Source organism: Python bivittatus, unplaced genomic scaffold (assembly GCF_059951505.1).
Source record: "Python bivittatus isolate LINGU-HERP-01145 unplaced genomic scaffold, Pbiv_v1 ctg000080_np1212, whole genome shotgun sequence".
Classification (NCBI taxonomy): Eukaryota; Metazoa; Chordata; class Lepidosauria; order Squamata; family Pythonidae; genus Python; species Python bivittatus.
Window position 1 is genome coordinate 5338504 of NW_028277035.1, and position 23186 is coordinate 5361689.

Sequence of the window (23186 nt, forward strand, 5' to 3'; positions counted from 1 at the left end):
TCAGAAGGAGATTCCAACCTTGAACTGGTATGCTAAAGAATGCCAATTCAAAGGAGATCAAACTAAGATGGAAGTAGTATACTGAAACTCTGTATAGTAGAGGTGTCAACATCTAAGATATCTTAGAGGATATTCCCTGCTTACAAGAACTCTACAACTAGAACATGAAGTTAGATCAGCACTCTGTTCATTACCAAGTAGGAAGGCTATAGGAACTGATGGAATACCCATTGAGATATGGCAAGCCACAGAAGAAGAATCAGTCAAGGTTCTAACTAAGCTATGCCAGCAAATCTGGAGAATGACACAGTGGCCAACAGATTGGAAGAGGTCAATCTACATTCCAACACCAAAAAAAGGGGTTTGGGAGAGTGTGCAAACTATTGTACAATATGCTTAATTTCACATGCTAACAAAATCATGCTTAGAATTATTCAATTCAGATTAGAGCCCTACATGGAAAAAGAGAAGCCAGATGTTCAAGCCAGCTTTAGAAAAGACCAAGAAACATGAGACATTATTGCTAATGCACACTAGATAATTGAGAAAGCCAAAGAATTCCAAAAGGAAGTCACTATGTAATGTAACTATGCTTCATTGAGTGTAGAAAGGCCTGTGATTGTGTGATCATGTCAAGCTGTAGAATGTGCTCAGAAAAATGGGAATGCCAGAACATCTCATTGTCCTCATGAGAAACTTATATACAGGTCAGGAAGCCACAGTATGGACAGAACATGGCAAAACAGATTAGATCCAGGTTGGCAAAGGAGTGCAACAAGGCTGTATGCTCTCCCCTTATTTATTCAACCTATATGCTGAATATACATTAAGGGAATCTGGATTGGAAGAAGATGAACATGGTTTTAAAATTGGAGGAAGAAACAACAATAACCTGTGCTATGCTGATGACACTAACCTGGTAGCCAAAAATACAAAGGATCTGTGAGCTCTAGTAATAAAAGTTAAGAAGCAAAGTGAAAAAATGGGAGTAAAATTAAATATAAAGAAGACAAAACTAATGACAACAGATAGAACAACCAGCCTTAGAATTGGCAATGAAGATACCAAAATGGTGGATAGATTCTGCCTTTTAGGATCAACCATAGGCAGTAAAGGAACAAGCAGTCAAGAAATACGTGGCATACTAGCACTTGGTAAAGCAGCCATGAAGGCCTTGGAAAAGATATTCAAATGCTATGATGTCTCTATACCTACAAAGATCAGAATCATGCAAGCAACTATATTCCCTGTGACACTCTGTGGAAGCAAAAGTTGGAGTCTGAAGAACTTTGGTGTTGGAGAAGACTTCTGAGAATACCATGGACAGCCAAGAAAACAAACAAATGGATCATCAAACAAATCAACCCAGAGTTCTCACTAGAGGCACAAATGACCAGGCTTAAATAAATACTTCAGACACATTATGCAAAGATCCAGGTCTCTGGAGAAGGCTCTAATGCTGGGAAAGGTGGAAGAAAAGAGTGGAAGAGGACAACCAGCAGCAAAGTGGATGGACTCAGTTACAGTAGTGATGGGTGCACCATTGGCAGACCTGAAACAATCTGTTAGGGACAGATTGTTATGGAGAAAATCTATCTGTGTGGTTGCTAGGAGTCAAAAGTGACTTATGGCACATAATCAGTCAATCGTGTCCTTTCTCCTTTATAAGTACCCTATCAAGATATTTTTAAATAGTTATTACTAAAAATCACAATTAAGAGTTAGTTACAGCTAAAACCCATTATTTCTTGTTTTCTTATTATGTTGCTGCTATATTATGAAAAACTGCTACTGATTTACTGTTTTATTGAACCTTAATAGTTATAACTTTCCTCGAGCATTCTCTGAGAACATAAAGATAGGGTATAGATTTTTAAAATTTTATATTTTACTTTTAATTTAGAAGCTGCATTCATGCTGGCAGCAGAGATATTTAAAGTATTCTGCATAGCATTTCCTCTTGTATTCTACTTGCTCCTTTTTCTCATATTGCAACTGCCTTCAAAAAGGGAAGGACAATCCCTGTCCAAGAGGATGACCAGCAGCAAGGTGGATGGACTCAGTTACAGTGGAAATGTGTGCACAGTTGGAAAACCTGAAAGTCAAGGTTGAGGACAGATTGTCATGGAAAAAATCTATGTGGTTACTAGGAGTTGAAAACAACTTGATGGCACATAATCAATCAATTAATCAATCAAATAATTGCATAACATTTGTTCTCTTTTATAGAGATGCTTGTGTAAAGTAGTAAAATGAACAAAACCTTGTTGTTGTTCAGTCATTAAGTCGTGTCCAACTCTTCGTGACCCCATGAACCATATCACGCCAGGCCTTCCTGTCATTCACTGCCTCCCTGAGTTTGCTCAGTTTCATGCTCATTGCCTCAGTGATGCTATCTAACCATCTCATCCTCTGCTGTCCTCTTCTCCTTTTGCCTTCAATCTTTCTCAGCATCAGGGTCTTTTCCAAAGAGTCCTCTCTTCGCATTAGGTGACTAAAGTATCTGAGCTTGAGCTTCATTATCAGTCCTTCCAATGAGCAGTCAGGGTTGATTTCCTTTAAGATTGACTGGTTTGACCTCCTAGCAGTCCAGGGGACTCTTAAGAGTCTTCTCCAGCACCACAGTTCAAAGGCATCCATTCTTCAGCACTCAGCCTTCTTTATGGTCCAGCTCTCACAGCCATACATTACTACTGGAAAAACCATAGCTTTGATTATGTGGATCTTTGTCGGCAAGGTGATGTCTCTGCTTTTTAATATGCTGTCTAGGTTTGCCATAGCTTTCCTCCCAAGGAGCAAGCATCTTTTAATTTCATGACTGCAGTCTCCGTCTGCAGTGATCTTGGAGTCCAAATAAATGAAGTCTGTTACTGCTTCCATTTCTACCCCTTCTATTTGCCAGAAATTAATGGGTTCAGATGCCATGGTCTTAGTTTTTTTAATTTTGAGTTTCAAGCCAGCTTTTGCACTCTCCTCTTTCACCCTCATCAAGAGGCTTTTTAGCTGTTCTTCACTTTCTGCCATTAGGGTGATATCGTCTGCATGTCTGAGGTTGTTGATGTTTCTCCCTGCAATCTTAATTCCGGCTTGTGATTCTTCCAGCCTGGCATTTCTCATGATGTACTCTGCATATAAATTACATAAGCAGGGTGACAGTATACAGCCTTGTCGTACTCCTTTCCCTATTTTGAACCAATCGGTTGTTCCATGACTGGTTCTAACGGTTGCTTCTTGGCCCGCATACAGATTTCTCAGGAGACAGGTAAGGTGGTCTGGTACCCCCATCTCTTTAAGAATTTGCCAGAGTTTGTTGTGATCCACACAATCGAAGGCTTTTGCATAGTCAATGAAGCAGAAATAGATGTTTTTCTGGAACTCTCATGCTTTCTCCATGATCCAGTGAATGTTGGCAATTTGATGTCTAGTTCCTCTGCCTCTTCGAAACCCAGCTTGTACATCCAGTAGTTCTCGGTTCACATACTGCTGAAGCCTAGCTTGTAGGATTTTGAGCATAACTTTGCTAGCATGTGAAATGAGCGCAACTGAGTGATAGTTTGAGCATTCTTTGGCATTGCCCTTCTTTGGAATTGGAATGTAAACTGACCTTTTTCAATCCCGTGGCCACTGTTGCGTTTTCCAAACTTGCTGGCATATTGAGTGCAGCACTTTAACAGCATCGTCTTTTAGTATTTTAAATAACTCAGCTGGAATACTGTCATCTCCGCTAGCTTTGTTGTTAGTAATGTTTCCTAAGGCCCACTTGACTTCGCTCTCTAGGATGTCTGGCTCAAGGTCAGTGACTACACCAGCATGGACATCAGGGACATTAAGATCTTTCTTGTATAGTTCTTCTGTGTATTCTTGCCACCTCTTCTTAATCTCTTCTGCTTCTGTTAGGTCCCTGCCTTTTTTGTCCTTTATCATGCCCATCTTTGCCTTTTTTGTCCTTTATCATGCCCATCTTTGCACTAAACATTCTTTTGATATCTCCAATTTTCTTGAAGAGATCTCTAGTTTTCCCCATTCTATTGTTTTCCTCGATTTCTTTGAATTGTTCATTTAAGAAGGCCTTCTTATCACTCCTTGCTATTCTCTGGAAATCTGCATTCAGTTGGTTATATCTTTCCCTTTCACCCTTGCTTTTTGCATTTCTTCTTTCCACAGCTATTTGTAAAGCCTCATCAGACAGCCATTTTGCTCTCTTGCATTTCTTTTTCTTTGGGATGGTTTTAGTTGCTGCCTCCCGTACAATGTTACAGACCTCTGTCCATAGTTCTTCAGGCACTCTGTCTATCAAATCTAATCCCCTAAATCTATTCATCACAAAACATGGTCCTCTTAAAAGAATGCATTAGAAGAATGCATGGTCCTCCTAAAAGAATGCATTCTCCTAAAAGAATAGTTTCTGATTTTAGTTCTAAATTGCTGATTATAGAACACCCAGTGTCCACACTGAAAATAGAAAACAGTAAGAACAACACACAAGTGTTATAAAAGCCATTCTGGCTAGGAATTCTGGGAGTTGGAGTCCTCAAAAATCTTGAGGGCACCAGTTTGGGGAAGATTGTCTTGAAGATCTACTTTGTCAGATGCAAACATGCCCAATGGCTCACCTTAATTGGCATGAATCTTGGACATTCACCAGAAAGAAGCCCAAACTTCCAAATTCTGTACACGTCCGTTCTTATTAAAAGAGATTGTGACCTAAGTCAAAAAAACCTCATTCTTTTTTTTACACTAAAAAGGGTACACACCAACAGTATGCTAATGGAAAGAAGGACTAATAGGGAGGGTCCTGTCATAGAATTCCAGCAGCCAGCTCTTTATATGGTGACTGGACGCTAGAAAGAACATTGCCAGATTAGGCTGAGATCTACAAAGGATCTCTTTTATGCAAAATACCTCCAGTGGTAGCCTTTAACTATCTGGCAGAATGGTTAAAAATGATATATTCAGTGGGGTTTCCAGGGAAGAGTTATTGTGTAGTTCATCTGAAGGATAGGATGGTGCTGGAATACTTCGATGATCATCATCATGGCAAAAAAGGAAAAGAAAGAGATAATTTACCATTGTCATCAGAAAAAAGGCACCTCTTGAAAGGACATCAATCAGGATTTTTTAGGAGGTCTGAAAACCATCCTTCTGGCACCTCACTGGAAGCAGAGGGTAACATTTTCTACTTTGATGTAGAAAAGAAAAAGGGATTGTATCACTCTGTGTGTGTGTCTGTGTGGTATGAATTTTGAGCTGCAATTGTGTCAAAAAGAATACAGGCTGTTGTCCTAGAGCAGCCTTGCCTGGATATATGGGGCTGCAACTTCCATTGTTCCCTACTAGCATAGGCAGGAAGGAGCAAGTTTTTACACTACGGTAAGCATATGTAATTTGCTAAGTCAGAACAGAACATCTATGTCCTGAGATACTAGGCAATCGTTTCACTGAACTATTTCCTATCACATGTTCATGCTACAGATGGGTCTCTCTGTGAAACTCCCTTAAGGAGGTTAAGGCTAAACTTTCATCACTGAGGCTAATCATTTCTCTATAATATATATTATATTTATGCCAAAATCAATATCATACAAATGGAACAATAATTTCTCACATAAGAATAAAATACATAACTCATATCAGTTCCCTTCCTGTGAAAACCCCATGGCAATCAGTATAAATGAAATTGTCTTCTTGTATAAAACTTGTCAATACATATTAATCAATATTTTCCCACTCTGATAGTCTCATATAAAAGCATCTAAAAGCATAGTTCCTGAAAAATCTACCATGTTTGTGTAAGTCCCTTCAAAAACTTTATTTCGCCTTAATTAATATGCTGTGAGTTATGGAAATCCCATCATTTTTTTTAAAAAAATCAGATTTTCCTTCTTGTTCAAGATATCTTGGTCACACCTCCTTGGTTGCCATTTCTTAGAGAAAGAACTTTGGTTTCCAAATAAATATTGGCTGGAAAGGTGCAACAATTAAATTACATAGAGCAAATATGGAAACTAACCTTTTTGTTCTCACAGAGAGCCTCGTTTTCTTTGGTTTTAAACTCACAAGTAGCTGTTTCCATGTCCTAGGGGGAAAAAAGGAGTGCCTTCCCATTATTGTCAGGTATTGAAAATCTCATATTGAAAACTGAGTTGTGATTATGTAGCAACTAGAGAGTTGTTTGCTATTTGGGGCCTTTTGTTAAGAAATCAAGAATTCAATTTCAAAAAATTAATTCATCAGTCAAATGCCAGTCATCTCTACCTATAGCATCACTTAATTGGGCATTACTGGACTGCACATAGAAATGCATTTATAGCAGTTGTGGAGTGAATAATACTTCATGATTTAAATTATGTAAGTCAAAGTGTGATACCGAGAAAATCCAAGGAATTAGCCACTATTGATATTATTCTTATAGACAAAAAGAATAATCACCCACCAATCACCCATTTGGCTGAGCTGAGATTCACACTAAAATGCTTTTCAGCATTTAACATGTGCGTGCACTGTTACTTTTCATCTAGGAAAAGAGGATTGGAAGAAAGGAAGACAGACAAGTGAGCAAGACTCCTGGGCGTGCTCTACTTGGATGTCTATTGTTATAAATCCTTCCTTGAATCTCAGGAAGTAGGTGGCATATGAAAATGTGTTTGGATGGATGGATGGATGGATGGATGGATGGATGGATGGATGGATGGATGGATGGGTAGAGAGGTAGGTAGACAGATAGACAGACAGATAGAGACTCATAACAGAACACAGGAACGCTAACATTATGATACTTTTGTAAAAAAGGATTTTATTATTACAAAAACAGAAACACCAAAGCTGTGATAGGAGATCTTAGCAAAGCTCATGCTAGCCTATCAGTATTCTGCAGTCTAGCACAGAACAATTAAAATAAATAAATAAAAATAAGCGTGCATATAGATTTGGAAAAGAATTATACTCACAAATACTGCTATGCTTGGGGGAGTGAACAAGGAAGGAAAAGAAGGCAAAAATGGCTCATTTTCTGTCTATGCACAGTACCACACATGTTGGTGGTGTATATTCTGAATGGCCTGCCAGATCTGCCATCTTGTTCTTTTCCTTCTTTTCTAGTCTGCTTCTTCTGTTATATGGTTTTGTTTTTATTATATTGTTTTTTGATTCTGTTTATTATAATGTGAACCACCCAGAGTCACTCTAGAGTTGGGTGGCATTACATTCAGTTAAATAAACAAATAAACACACACAGTGATTGGAAGGGGATGGCAGACATTCTCGGCCTTCTTTCTGCTTCTTGTTGCTGAACAGACATGCATTCATAATATTTCTGTAAATTAATGGGAGTTTTACTTGAGTAAATTTGTATTGTCTATTTCTATGCTCCTCTATTTCCAAGCATTCTCATCTGAAGAATTTCATGCTGATCCTTTCTAGCAAAAGCTATTCTTGAAAATCTCTACTTGTTCTGTATTCTTATGGCAGGCAAGGGAAATCTCTTCAATTTCATAGAGATACGCTATACATCATTCACATAAGGAGAAGAAACTCAGGAGAGACAAACTACATGAGAGTATCTGCAATACCAAATAACTGTTCATAAAGACTCTCTGAGGCACACTGTATTATATTTTCTGGGAATAGTTTGAACCTGTTGATCTCAAGGAAATGGACAGAATCCTTGGTGAAATAAGCTCCCACCTATGGGCTTGGTCCCTGCCCCACCTGGCTCATAGGTGCTATCAGGAAGAGGTGGGTGGGTGGGCTGGCTCTCTGGAGTTGTGAATGCTTCACGGTGTGCAGGAATATGCCAGTGTCCTGGAAAGGGGTATTGGTGTGCCCTGTCCTTAACAGGCTGACCCTGGCCCCAGCTATACTAAATAACTATCACCTAGTTGTGTAACCCTCCCTTTTTTAGAGGATAGGACATCAGCTACAAAGGGCCCTAAACTGAATGAATTATCTGCACACTTTTTAGTCAGAGCCCAGACTCAGGCCTCAGTCCCTCTCACTGATAACCTAAAATGGAGCCTAGATTGAGGGAATGATCATGGGATTCTTCTGGGCTGTCTGTGAGGGTTGGGAGTTGGGGTCCTTGTTCTGTGGTGGTTCCATTCCTTCCTGAATGGAAATGTGTGTATATAGGAGGAGAGATAAGGCCTTTGTACACTCCAATATGGGCTCAGCCCACTCTTCTATCTTATTTAGCGTCTACATGAAACTGCTGGGGGCAGTCAGCTGATAGTTTGTAGGTGGTATCCAGCTGTACATTTCATCAATATGTAGATGGTATCTAGCTGTACATTTTCACCTCAGAGCATCCAGGAGATGCAATGGAAGTCTTGACCAATGTCTGGAGGCTGTAAGGTCATGGGTTGGAAGAAATACATTGAGGCTTAATCCTAGCATGATGGAATGCTGTAGGTTCAGAAGCTGACAAATACCATTTATTAATGCTCAAAAAGAGTGGGGGGGGGGAACCAGGATGCTCCTGGACTCTCAATTCTTCGTACAACAGCAGGTGGAAGCTATAACCAGGAAGCCTTTGTCCAACATTGACTGATACACCAATTGTGGCCATTCCTGGAATGGAAGTTGCTGGCAACAGTCACTAAGTTCTTGTGACCTCACAGATGGACCATTTTAATGCACTCTACATGAGACTGTCCTTGAAGATCATCTGGAAACTACAACTAATGCAAAATGTAGCAGCCCACACACTAACAAGGACAACTCCATATAACAACAGTGCAGCAGGAGCTTCATTATTTGCCAGTTTATATCTGGGTGCAATTCAAGGTGCCAGGTTAAATCTTTAATTGTTATCTAAAAACACTTATTCCAGGTAGAATCCGCCCAACCATAGTGTGCCTCCAGAGAAGGCTTGCTGCGAATCCTCACTCTTCATGAGATGTGGTGAAAGGGGGACTCAGAGGTAGGCTTTTTCTGCAGAAGTTCCCCTCCTGTAGAACACTAGATTTAAGATCATCCATACCCTCACTCTTGGTATTCAGAAAGCTTTCAGAGAGCCTCTGGGGACTGAGACATGAGCAATGGAAGGTTTGTAATGGAGATATGTGAGACCATTGTAATTATGAATTGTTTTTATTATTGAATTATGGGTATTCTATCATTGATATTGTACAAGCATTGCTGCTTGTGAGCCTCTTAGAGTTACATTCCCATAAAAGTATGCATAAAAAATCCCATGTTTGCATTGGGAAAGCACAGGGAGCTGATGGAAAGTATATCTTAGATGTATGAGCTATGCTCTAGAAGTCCCTAATTCAAATTCAGCCTCAGCTATGTATGACCTGGGTTAGTCCTTCTCTTTCAATCTCAGCAAATCCTTCTACTGCTCCTCTGAGCAGACTGATACATGGGAATGATAATTACTGCCTTCCCTCATGGTAGTTATAAGGATTACTGATATAGTATATGTGAACACTCAGAAAATGTATATAGACACTGAATATCACCCTGTGACAGGGTCTATAAACCAGTAAGGTTAAAGGTGGCTATGATATATTTCCTTGGTTTCACTAGAGTACATTGAATGCCACTGATAATGTTAAAGAGAATTTGGGGAAATATATATATAGAAGAATGTAACACACTTTGCTCAGTTACTTTATAAGGCTCCTTGTTGGTTCCACTATTGCTTTAAGTCAACACCCAACATTTGTAATAGAGGCATGCAAAATATCTTGAATCTGATACATTCCAAGCTCAATGTAGCTTGTTCCAGCTTGGAAGTGTTCTGACAGTGTTCCAGCTTCATTAAAAATCTTCTGAGTTCAAATTAATCTAAATTCTCAGATTAAGGGAAAGAAGGCCTTCAAATGAAGACAAGATATAAGAAAAATATATTGCCACAATTTGATTTGATTAACATGCTACATTCCCAAAAGTGAGTGATCCTATGATTATTTAAGAAAACAAGCTGTATTATTTTAATTGGTGTTTCCTAACTTCTTCCATTTCACTGCACATTCACACAGTTACATAAATTTTATTAATAGGGAGTGGGTGGTCATTATTTCCATAAACTGTAAGAGCAACAATGTCAATACCTTGCAGAAGACATAGGGTGGTGTGCTAGATTACAAATACCTGTGGGACTCTGTGTCTTTTGAAACTCCTACAATTGGGACACAAGCTATGTAATGCTTAGTACCAAATTATTTTCAGTTTTGAGCTGGTCAACTTTAAAGCAGAATTTTTACACCCACCTCATTCCAATTCAGCTATGAGCTAAAATAGATACAGTACACATTGCAATAAAAGAAGAGCCAGGCAAAGTTCAGATTCTCCCCATCTGTCTAGAAGAGATAGCAGGGTCATATCTGATTTATTCTGAAAAACAGAACAGTATTCTATAAATGTGTTGACCAATGCAAATATACTTAAAACAATGGCTCAGTTTTATGGGAAGTTGGTAAAAAAATTAAATCCCTTGGAAGCCACACGAGCAGTTTGAGAAAATGGAAGGGAGGGGATGGGGAGGGAGAGGGAGAGGGAGAGGGAGAGGGAGAGGGAGAGGGAGAGGGAACCTAGCTTATCTTGGGCTGGTTCCAGATATTTGGCTCCCTAGAAACTGCACCTGCTCCCTAGAAACTGCACCTGGAATAATGGATGCACTACAATATGGGATTACTTCCTCTGTGTTCCTCCTACTATGTTCCTCAGTTATGGTGGGGATGGGAAAAATCCTGTTCATTTGGGGAAAAAAACTTAAATAATCCTTTATAAACCTATATTATTTATTTATATTACCTGTGATTGCTTATTACTAACCATTATTTTTTAAAAATGGATCATCAATGTAGATGTTTAATTAGGGAGAAAAATACTAAAGTGGTGATTAGAAATGTGTGTGTATTTTAATTAGCACCCTAGTGTTATAGAGCTACAACACCCTTTCATTTAAGCAGGGATTCATTAATATTTGAACATTTTTTTTTTCAAATGACAGCCAAAAACAAGTGTTTAAGCTCTAATTAAAAGACTGGTTTTAAAAATTAACAGGGTTGTTCTTATGGCTTTTTAACTATAGAACTGCTGCTGCTGAAGCATTCAGTAAACTGGCTGAACCCCAATCTTCTTTTGGCACGGGTGTGAGAAAAACAACCCCAAACCACAGAGGAAGATTGCATGGAAATTGAAGCAAATAATCCCAGAAAGACAGTGCATGTCTTGTTTTGCTGTGTAACCTTAATCCACCCTAGACCAGAGTGCCAGTGACATGCTGGCTCTCATGAACTTCCACATAGCTATCAGCATTACCCTCAAACTCTCTAGATCAGTTTGTTGCCAGGTAGAAGATAACTGGGGTCTGGGAGTGAAACCTTTCTACTTCAGAAGGAGTCTGGTAGTACCTTTTCTGATCAACAAATTTTATTAAAAGGTGTGAGCTGAAGCTCCCTTCATCACATGCATGGAGGGGCTAGGCTTATGTAGGGTCTAAACTGGGATGAAATGGGGAGGGGAAGGAGGGGAAGACAGGCTGGTTATGCAGATGCAGGTGACATGAGAGACCGTATCAATTGACAATTGCACACACATCCAGTATATATGGGAGTACACACATACCTGCATATCAAAGTATGCATGCTCAGGAAGACCTGCCCATAGGAAGGAAGGTGATTGGTTATTGCTGTCCTGGAACAGAAAGGTGGGAGGGCATAGCAATAGGGCAATTGTCCAATAGGAAGACGTGTGGTCTGAATGGAATCCCTTGCAAGCTGTTTCCAACCTCTCCCAGTCAGGGCAGGATTTTTTTTTTTTTTAAACACTTTAGAGTCAAACCAGCATGAGAATAGGGTGAGGGCAGCTTAAACACTAAGTGTGGATAGAACAAATCTGTATTTGCAATGAAGAAAAAGAAGGGGGGGGTAAGAGGGGGGTAAGATCATATGAAGAATGGGGAGCCACCCTGCTCACACAGTTAATTGGCAGCAAGGTATAGAACAGGGTTTCTCAACCTCAACAACTTTAAGATGTGTGGACTTCATCTCCCAGAATTCCCCATCCAGCATGCTGGTTGGGGAATTTTGGGAGATGAAGTCCACACATCTTAAAGTTGTTAAGGTTGAGAAACCCTGGTGTAGAATGACACCTTGATTCCAGTGAGGAGGGAGGAGATCCAGGGATCCAGGATGTAGTAAGAGTTCCTACCAGTAGAGAATCCCCTCCCCTTGCAACTCCAGAGGAAATGCTGCAATGTTATCTTTACAACATTGCTTCTGGAGCAACTGAGTTTGGGTTAAGGAATTAAAAAGCAGACATGCTCCCCAAGACCAACAGTATCTTGGGGACACAACTGTTGTTGAGACAGACAAGTAGGATTGGACTGGGAGAAACAATTATGGCAGCTGTAAACAACACCTTCTTATTAAGCTGCATCTTGTTGGATTTCCTGTTCATCGGGTGCTATTGCTTTTCAAGTCAAAGGAGTTCAAGGAGATAGATTGGTAATGATGAAACACTGTATATTGAAATGGTCATTTCACCTTTTTAAACTAAAAATTCAATTTGCCTAGTCTGGCTTTGTTTCAGTTATTGCTCCTCAACATCTTAACCTTTTGGTCAATCCACCCAGAATTTTCTAATGGAGTAATTTTCAGAGCCCTAATGAATGAAACTTGAATTTGTTATATAATTCATAAGAATGCCTCTTTCTGGTGGCTTAAATTCCATGTTCAGTTCTTCCTAATGTTAAGTATTGTAGTCTTTCCAACACTGTTGGGAGGAGGGAACTCCATCACTTCATTTTTCTCCTCTCTAACAATCCAGAATCCCCAGGGAAACCTAAGGGCATGTTTTAAATTAGCTTCTTTAATTCTCTACCATGGGGCTAAGGAATCCGCTCCAGAAAAAGGGCAGGTCGTCTTCTCTATGATGCATGCGGGCTCTTTCGGGAAGAAGGTTTGCAGTGAGATATTGGGCCCCGGGCTTTCAGAAGACAGGGTTTATCATAGCTCTCAGGAACTCTGCCTTGTTTTAACAGTTTAATGAGGAGTTGAGATATGGAAAGGTGATTAACTTGCTCAACTGTCTTCACATTTATTAATTAAAATATCCACCACTCACATGAAGCCGGCAGACACCAATTTCTTTTCAACAGAATTAGATCTTGCAAAAATTTTAAACATAAGAAAAGAAAATAAGCTGCCGCTTTTCCAAATAGGATCTCACTACTCACTGTGTACCCTCGACTCCTCGTCATGGAAAGACCAACCACTGCATAAAAATGCTTTTCATCATTGGCAAAAATGTGATGCCCAAAATAGCCCTTTGGTTGCCTTGGCAACCAGCATTTATTTCCCCTCCATTCCTTCCTCCCCCCCCCCACTTTACTCTTTGCATATTGCTGCATATTTCTATCATCTCTTTCCAGGCACAGTTCATAAACACGGCTGCATAATAAAGAATGTTATCACCAGTGACTTACAGCCCAGCTGCTGCAAATAAGATATGAAGTGGCAGGGAAATACAATTTCATGCAGCTAGGACAACAGATTGATAGGGTGCCCTTCAAATTTGATGCCACTTCTTTAAGTCTGTCCAAATTAAAAAAAAAAAAAAGTTGGTTTGCTCTCTTCCTCCCTCCTTCCTGGTAGCAATGACAATAAAGGCAAAAGATAATTCATAAGGATTTTCATTAGTTTGGAGCAACCTTGCCCTGAGATATGGACGATTCAAAGAGATGCACGTCTCTTTGCCCCTCGGCCCTGGTTCTCCAGCTCTCCGTCACCACTGAAACATTTCTCCATCTAGTTTGTGGACCTTTCTAATTTAAATAGTCCCCTTTCAAATTATTATGCAGGCTCAGATTTCTTGGGGGAGGCTTACCATAGACAGAGATAAAATAAAGCCTTCAGCTCCCACCTTCAGAGATTGATTTGATTCAAGAAATATGGAAGTTGGACTTGTTTAATGGGAAGAGATCTCAGGGACATTGTCTCCATCAAAACATGAGAAGAGATTGCTTTTCAAGGATCCCTTGTGGCAATTGCTTGCTGATGGGCTGACCTCAGCATGAGGTTTGGACATTGATCAGAACTGGCAAGACAGATTGCCCTACCCTTTCATGATAAGATCATATGGCTGCTAATGCCACTGAATCACGCAGCTGAACCAGCTGGCATTGAAGGCCCCTAGGCCGAGCCAGGACTAAAGATACCTTACACAGAAATAATTTGAAGGATCTACAACCTAGTCTTTCATTTGGAAGAAATGTATTTCTCATGCAAAGCTCACATAGCTAACTAAGCTGATTAGCTGACCTAGAGAAGTATCAAATACATTGTCTTGCTTCAAGTAGAGCTGCCTGACTGCCATTCTAGTTAGTTTCTGAGGACATCTTGATTAGCTAGCATATGAATGCAAAGAAGCTTAAGCCTCGCAGGAAAACAGTTTGGTGGCAGTACTTGTTCAAGGTCAAGAGCCAAGGGAAGACCACATGTCAGGGTTCTTAAGCACCAGAGCTGTCACGTGGCTGAGGTCCGGGAGCTGAAGGCCAGACATTAATCCAGTAAACAGCAGACTCACTTTTAAGTTTGAACTGGTAGAGCTCCACTTAAAGCTTCATTGCAAGTTATCAGAGAAGCCTTTATACCTATACTAAATATCTTATCAACATTTAGTCAACACCTTTAGTCACAAGGAGCCCTGTTGATGGCTCCTTAAACTGGCTTTTCAATACCTGGCACTTAGCTGAATCTGACATGTCTATAGGCATGTCCACAGTTATGACTGAAACTGCTCCTGTCCTTAACTCATGATGGCTTAACTCTAAAACATCTTAAGAAAATCCTGTTTGGACTGAGACACTTTGACAACTCCATGCAAGGTGTCCAGTCTGGACTTCTGGCTGCCATCCCATCTTTCTGTTCCAGGAAAGCAATGGCCAATCTCTCTCCTTCCTGAGGGCAGATCTTCCTAGATACTTGTGTGTGACTCTGTGTGTGTGTGTGTGTGTGCATGTGTTGTGAGTGTATATACATATGAGATAAAGGGGGGATTCAATTTATGTTGTTAGCTGTTAGGCTTGTTATCACAAAACACTGAAAAACCCATGTATCTATGTATCCATATTGATATCTATCTTTGGATCAATCTCATTTAAAAGTGTGGGAAACTGTTCTACCTGAAAAATTTATACAACAACAAAGAGCTTATCCTACAATTAGGAATAGGTTTATATAGATTTGATCACCATTTCTTAGCTATATTAACAATTTTTTTTCCAAACACATTCACATTCTCTATACAGAAATCCCTTTCAACTTCCCAATACTTTTTTTTTTTATTTAAAGTTCAGAAATTCATTGTTTAATCATTTTTCCAGTCATTCCTAATTGAAGGCTTTCACCTTTAGCACCCAAATAACCTACAGGCTATTTTTTAAAGATTTTTTTTTATCCCATCTTTATTATTTTTTATAAATAACTCAAGGGAGTGAACATACCTAATACTCCTTCCTCCTCCTATTTTCCCCACATAACAACCCTGTGAGGTAGGCTGGGCTAAGAGAGAGTGACCAAAGTCACCCAGCCAGGTTTCATGCCTAAGGCAGGACCAGAACTCACCGTCTACTGGTTTCTAGCCTGGCGCCTTCACCGCTAGACCAAACTGGATCTCCATTTGGAACCCTGGGGTAAATATCTTCTACATCAAATGACTGGAAACATGATTAAATGGAGTGCTGCTGGATTCCTTCCCTTCCCTTCCCTTCCCTTCCCTTCCCTTCCCTTCCCTTCCCTTCCCTTCCCTTCCCTTCCCTTCCCTTTTTCTCTTGAGGCACAGGGAAAAGTAGGAAGCTCAGGGAAAGAAATATAGTAATTTTAAAAAAAAATCTGCTGGTTTTTAAATCAGCAATCTTCAGTTTATAAGGCAAGTATTATAACCATTATGCTAATATAGCATGCATGGTGAAGGTAGCCCTAAAAAGTATTAGAGACTATGGTAAACATTGACTCAGTTGAAGGGGTGCTCTGGCCTCTGCAAAGTAGTCAATGACCAGTTAGCCTACCACCAGTGTTGTCCAAACTTGGCCACTTTAAGATGAGTGGACTTCAACTCCCAGAATTCCCCAGCCAGCCATGCTGGCTGGGGAATTCTGGGAGTTGAAGTCCACTCATCTTAAAGTGGCCAAGTTTGGACAACACTGGCCTACCACAAACTGATGAATGTCATTCAAAATGGGCAGACACACCTGCGGTGACTTAATATGGGAAAGTGTACTTTAGAAGAGGGGCAGAAAAACACCTTGGTGGTAAATGGGGATTAGGAGGGGAAGCTGTCCATTCCTGCCTTCCAGAAATGATTTCCAGCCTACTCTGGTGACAGAGCAACTGGGGAATGCAGATAAGTTTTAAGATAGGTGTTTCAATAGGGAGCTCTTAATTTCCATCTCAGAACTGAGGGGTCTGTACATCTGAAAAGATGGGATGTTTCTCTGAAGAAGAGCCAGTCTCTCAGTGCTTTATGATCTTCTCCTGAAACCCTTCCTCAAGCACTTCCTTTATGTAGTCTCAAGGGAGCAGGACTTTTCAGCAGTAGCCCCAGTTCCAGAATGTTCTGTCCAGAAGTAAGTATAGCTCTTTTATTTGCAATCTTTTAAGCACAAACATATTCATTTACCCAGGTATTTTGTTCTTCTGAAAATCCTAATTTGTTTTCAGGGACTTGATCTGTCATTTTATTATTGTTATTTTGTACTACTGCATTAATGTCCATATATACAGCTTAAAATCCAAAGAAAAAGTAGGGCCTATATCAGTACTTTAATATATATATACATCAAGGGATTCACATCGATGCTCCATAATTTGACTGTGGTGATAGGTTTCCAGTAATAATGGAAGTATTTTTTGTTTGTTTGTTTGTTTCCTTATGATCATGGCAAAAAATATCAAGGCTACAATTAAAATTCAGAAAAGAGCCCCTGAAAAACCAAGAACCGTGAAACAAACAGTCTTGCCTCCTTAAAAACTCCTCTAGCTACTACAATCAGTTATCCAAGAAAATAGTTTTCAAACAATTTAAACTTATACTGTAAACCCATGCAAGACGGGGTCAGGCAATTCATATGTATAAGTGGAAAGACTATGTGATGGGATGGTCTTTCATGGTTATGAAGGCCAGTTGCTGCTACAGTTGTGAACTGTGCTTCCTGCAGGTTGGGTCGGTGTGCAAGAGCAATACATACCCATTGAGAGTTCTTTCCTTTGAGGGAGAATTGAGAAGGCTCATTTATACATACAGAACATCTCCTAGTCCAGCTCTTCTATTTCTTTGAATAGTAAAATTATATATTTCTTTGCCTGACCTTAAATAAACAAGCTAATCCCCCCAGCCATTCTGTTCTATAAATGTCCCCCAACATGCAGTGTCTAAAAAGTTTCTTCCTTCTTCCCTCCCTCCCTCCCTCCCCTTTTGCTAAATCTTTAAACTCCACTGGTATCATAAAACATCAGCAGACTTCTGGCTATGATTGTCTGCCATAATCAAGAAGAACATTAAGACAAGTGAATTGTGCTGAAAAATGACACCTTATCTCCTTCCTCTCCACCCTTGCTCTATGTCCCATTTTTGTCATTGCAGGTCATACACCCGCTCTCTACTTTATAATACATAGAAGTGATAAATGCATGAATGAACAGATTACTGGAGGCCATTTCAATTTGGAAACAGAAAACCTCACTCAATTGCCAGTTTTTGTCCTGGAGAAAAATAAAATACCTATAGCATGAATTTGTCTCTCTTTTCTCTTTGTGTTCTGGGAAGTGATTGATAATCAAGAAAGAATCCACAGTGGAGCTCAAGGGAAGTTAGAGATAAAATTCCCTGCCCTACTTTTCAGGACAATTTACTTGATAAAGTTTATATATATATATATATATATTGAATTTGTCACCGCCCATCTGATAAAATCAATTAAAATACAATGTAAAAGAAGTCTTAAATAATAGATTCCAAGAATTGGTGGAATTGGCAGGTAGCTCAGGGAGCATCAGTAGGGCACCAGCCTCCTCCAGGATTGACCAGAGCTCTCATTGCCCCACACAAACTTGGCAAAGCCAGGTCTTTAGCCCTTTCCAGAAAGCCCAGAGGGTAGGGGCCCACCACACCTCTGGGGGGAGAATGTTGCAAAGGGTGCAGGCAATGGCAGAGAAGGTTCTCCTCCTGGGCCCCACCAGCTGACATTGTCTCGCTGTTGGGGCCTGCAACATGCCCTCTCTGCCTGACCGGGTGGGAGAGGTTGATGTGATCGGGTGAGACAGTCCCTCAGGTAGCCTGGACCCATGCCATGTAGGGCTTTAAAGGTGATAACCAACACCTTGAATTGGACCCAGAAGAAAACTGGCACCCAGTGCAGCTCCTGCAGTAAAGGTGTTATATATGCCATCCTTGGGGCACCCAAGATTGCCTACACAGCCACATTTTGAACCAGCTGTAGCTTCCAGATACTCTTCAAGGGTAGCCCCATGTAGAGCACATTGCAGCAGTCTAACCGAGAGATGACCAGCACATGAGTGACTGACTGGAGAGCCTCCTGATCCAGGAAAGCATAACTGGTGCACCACACAAAGGTAGGCAAAGGTCCTCCTGGCCATGACTGCCACCTGCTCCTCAAGCAGGAGTCGTGAGTCCAGGAGGACCCCCAGAATACACGCTGGGTCTATCTGGACAACGCCACCCCATCCAAGACCACAGATGGTAAATTGACCATGACCTCATCTTGACTTCAGTATGAGATGATTGATTGATTGATTGATTGATTGATTGATTGATATAGACAGAGACAGACAACATACGTCTGTGTTTTTCTTGATACAATGTTTCCTACAAGAATGTCAAACAGAAGACCCAAGGGCATCATTATATTATTTAGAGAATACCCAATATATCCCATGTTCCTGTGTGTTTCATTTCACACAAATTATTGAATCATCTGTAGCTATAGGAATCATATGACTTTATTAGCTGACATTCACAGATGCTTTTGCACACAGAACAGTGTTATGTATGTGTGATATATAGGTATGCACAAATTCATTATATTTTTGTTAAATTCTAGGAATGTTTCAGAACAAATGCATTGCTATATTTTTATTACTTTTAGTTTCTATAAAGTAATAAAGTATTAGTTGGAATTGGTAGTTTGAACCAAGGAATGTAGAAAGCCCCTGACTGGGAACAAATTTGGTGTTGCTACCCTATCTCGTCTATAATTCTGTTGCTCATATAAGTCATGTTTGGTTGCAGGAATGACTGATAACACACATGTCCAATTTCCTGCCCAATTTTATGTAAGTGAAAAAGATTCAAGCAGATTGAAGATTATGAGATCAGAATTATAAGAGTCATAAATGTATAGGAAAGAACACTTTCTTAATAGACCCGAAGGTCATACCACTATTTATACACACACACACATGTACATATACATATACACATACACATATACACATATATATACACATACTAGAAAAGGCAGTTAGAGAGCAGGAAATTAGGACAATGAGAATATTGCTATGTCCACCAAGGTGTTTTTTAGAGCAAAGCCATGAGGTAGAGATATAATTAGGACCTCAGATCCAAGAAATGACCAAACATTTTTCTACAGCTTTACATCATGCATAAAAGAAATACTGTACATGAATCTTCTTTCATAACGTGTGAAGCATTCATAAAACATACAGCCTTGTGCAACAACTTGTAGACCTTTAGAAGAACCATATATGGAAGCTGAACTACATTGATTGATTAAGCTTCATTTCTTTCAAAAGTATAAATGAATTTTATATTCTCGCTGCCTTGAAACCTGTCAGAGTGCAGCATTCAAGATTAAATAGGGTCTATATGCTTTGTCTACTGAGAATCAAGTATCAGTTTCATAGGCCATATTTGATTAGTGTTATTATGTTTGACCTAGAAAGATTGTATCCGACCACTTACTTCTAGCATTTCGATATGCTGCCTTGGTAATGGATGGCAGTTTCTGTCCAGTCCAGGGGCTAGCCAAAAATATCAATTTCATATTAAAAATACCTAACATCAAATGTTAAATTTTAATATAAGTCTAATTACTTGAAAGTGAAAAATACCTTATTTCAGATGTGAGCAAATATCACTGATCCCCATTTGCAATGAGATATAGACTTTGATTGTGAATGCTGATTATAAAAGAATCTGGAGTAAGAACTTCTCACTTGAAAAGAGACTGTTCAAACACAGTATTAAAAGACAACCACAAATATGTGACTGGAATGCACACGTGTTTCTGATTTAAGTGACAGGACTGAGACTGTGAACAGAAACAAGTAGTTTTCCCAAACAACGGTCCAGAGCAAACCTGTCCATTGTGGGGGGTCAAGAATTAGCAGCAAGTAGCTATGGAGACTTAGAGGACAGAGTGTTTCATTCGCCTTCCTTTCCCCCGCTCTCTACAGATGCCCACGGAATGATCTTCAGAGGCAGCCCCTACTGCACATTTCAGTAGCGCAGTAAACTTTGCAAGAGAAGGTTTATGTTCAAAGGAACCAGCAGCAGTAACCACTTAGCTTATGTAAAACAGCCTCACAAACATCTCTTTGTACAGCTATGACCTCTGCAATTTTGCATCATCTCAAGGACAGCTGGCCAACATACAACCCTATCTCTGGGGAATGTATTAATTCAGGGCAATTAGAGCTGATTGCATATCAAAACTTGTATTATTGAGATAGGATCTCTTTTCAGTGGCTAGTGGAAGAGCCTAAATACTTGAAAAACACCAAAGCTACTCAAATGGATTTAGGATTGTTTAGTTTTCTCCTCCAGTGCTGAAGACAGAGGCTATGGGATGAGTTGGTTTCCACTGCTAAGCTTGGAGATAGCACTTTGAATCTGGAAAGGAAAAATCTGATACTGATTTTCCCCTCCTGTTTCCCTGCCAGCAATTCAGAGGTGCCTCTGTCTAAAATGTGGAAACCCTGAACTTTGGAAAACCCCTTAAGGGGGTACAGAAAGAGCCTGAGGATTGGAGAGACTTTAACCCTCCCAGCCTCCCACATCCTTTAGCTGGTAACAAATTTAGGTCTTGAATAAGCTAGCGATTGCAATTTGTTGGAGCAATCCAATTAAACATTTGGATTTCTCTGTTAATGGAGGAGAAAATGATCTCCTTTCTACCATGGAGTGGCTCATCTTCACGTCAGCTGTTTACAATGCTTTATGGGGAATAATCCTATGCTACTTTTATCATGTGTTATAGACTGAACAAGTAATGATTACTTAAACATTAGCGTTAAGGACTAGGCTAACTCCTAAAGATATGAGAAAGATTTTTGCTTCATAAACACAAGCCCAGGGAAGGTGGTAAATTATTACTACTACCTTTGTTTTCATTAAACAACACCAATGTGAATCTCCTTTGTAAAAACCAAAACCCTATTTACCCTTTGCGCCTGACTTCTGCATAAAACTTCCCCCGATTTACACAGGCTAACTCCATAAGTCATTCTCTTCCCAAATGGATCCTATATCTGGATGACCTTTTAGAAACCAATGACTGATTTTCCGTTGTTATCCGTAATTGGAAAAGCACTGGAGATAAGAAAATTTATATGAGAAAGTCAATAAAGAATATCAGGCAACAGAAAAGGGGAAGATGATGGGAAAACACACTCTACCTGTACATGTATGTATGTAGAGAAGGCAGGGTGAAATTTCTGTTTCCTTTACAAAGAAACGTTCCTACAATCGACTGGCCCTGCCACCCACAATTAAAATTATCGGGCCATTGAAAGACAGAGATGGAAACAGGCACTGGAGGGAAACTGCCTGTAGCTAACTGCAGAACCTTTGAAGCAAATCTGGAGGAAGCATTTCCTTTTTTGTTCCAATTCATCTATTGTCCTGATCAACTGAACAACAGCAACTTTAAACTCCCTGCCATTCTTCTCAGCCCCCTGCTCCTGAATTCACTGGCAAACAACAGAACAATCCTGAATACAGGAGGGATAGCTGTTCACGCGAGCAATATAGAGTAATTGTTTCCTTCTTCACCTGCATAATTGGCTTCCATAGTTTGCTATTTTATTTATAAGATTATTTAAAATTAATGATTATTGATTTATTTACTATTATTTCTATCCCACATTTCTACCCATAAGTCACTTAAGAGGGCTACAAGGATTTCGGAGTTATCTTTTGGCTTAGGAAAGGTCCCAAGACAACTTAGCATTCAAGATTTTAAAATAATTGAGAAACTTTAGAAATCTAATACAGGACAATTAAGAACAAGAGGAAACTGATCTTTTACGATCAAGGTGTGGGGCCAATACACTTCCAGTCACTAAAAATGGAACAAGAAGATAGAAAAATGGAACAAGAAACATGTTAACAGGTCATTTAAAACAAAACATAGAGGAAGCCCTTCAATGTTTTTGGAGGAGTGGGGGTGGGGGAGGTTTCATAATCAGAGAATTGCCATAGAGGTCTCTGCTCTATATCTTCCAACAAGGCCTCAGTGGTAGGAGAGGCAGACCAAGTGGTCTTGAAGATATTCAGATCCTGAGCTATCACCCAGAAGCTGACTGGCAGCCAATGCAGCTTCCAGAGTAAGGGCTTACAAGGACAAATTTAGGTGCATCTATGCTATTTGGGCCATTACTACGAAGTAATAAGAGCATGAGTGACTATGTGCAATACTTCTTGGTTCAGGAAAGGACACATCTGGTACACAAGATAAAATTGTGCAAAAGCTCTTCCGGTCACAGTCTCTACCAGCTGTTCAAGCAGGAACAGTGAGCCCAGGGGAACCCATAGGTTAGAAATCAGCTCCATACAGGGGAGCATGACCTCATCCATGGCTACCGATGGACCATCTTTTGGATCTGAAAGGCCTTCATATCCATAGCCATTCAGGATTCAGCCTGTATTTGTTTCTCCCCATCCAGGTATCGGGTCAGGACTTCTACCAGGTCACCTGTCTGGCTTGTGGTAGAGAGGTAGAGCTGGATATCATTGACATATTGATGATACCTCACCCAGTACTAAATAATGATTTCACCCAGCAGTTTCTTGTAAATTTTAAATAGTAAGGGGGGAAATTGATAAGACAGCAAGGACAAAGAGGGATCATTTGTTACTATAAGGGATGATGATGATAATGATGATGATGATGATGATGATGATGATATGACTTCCTG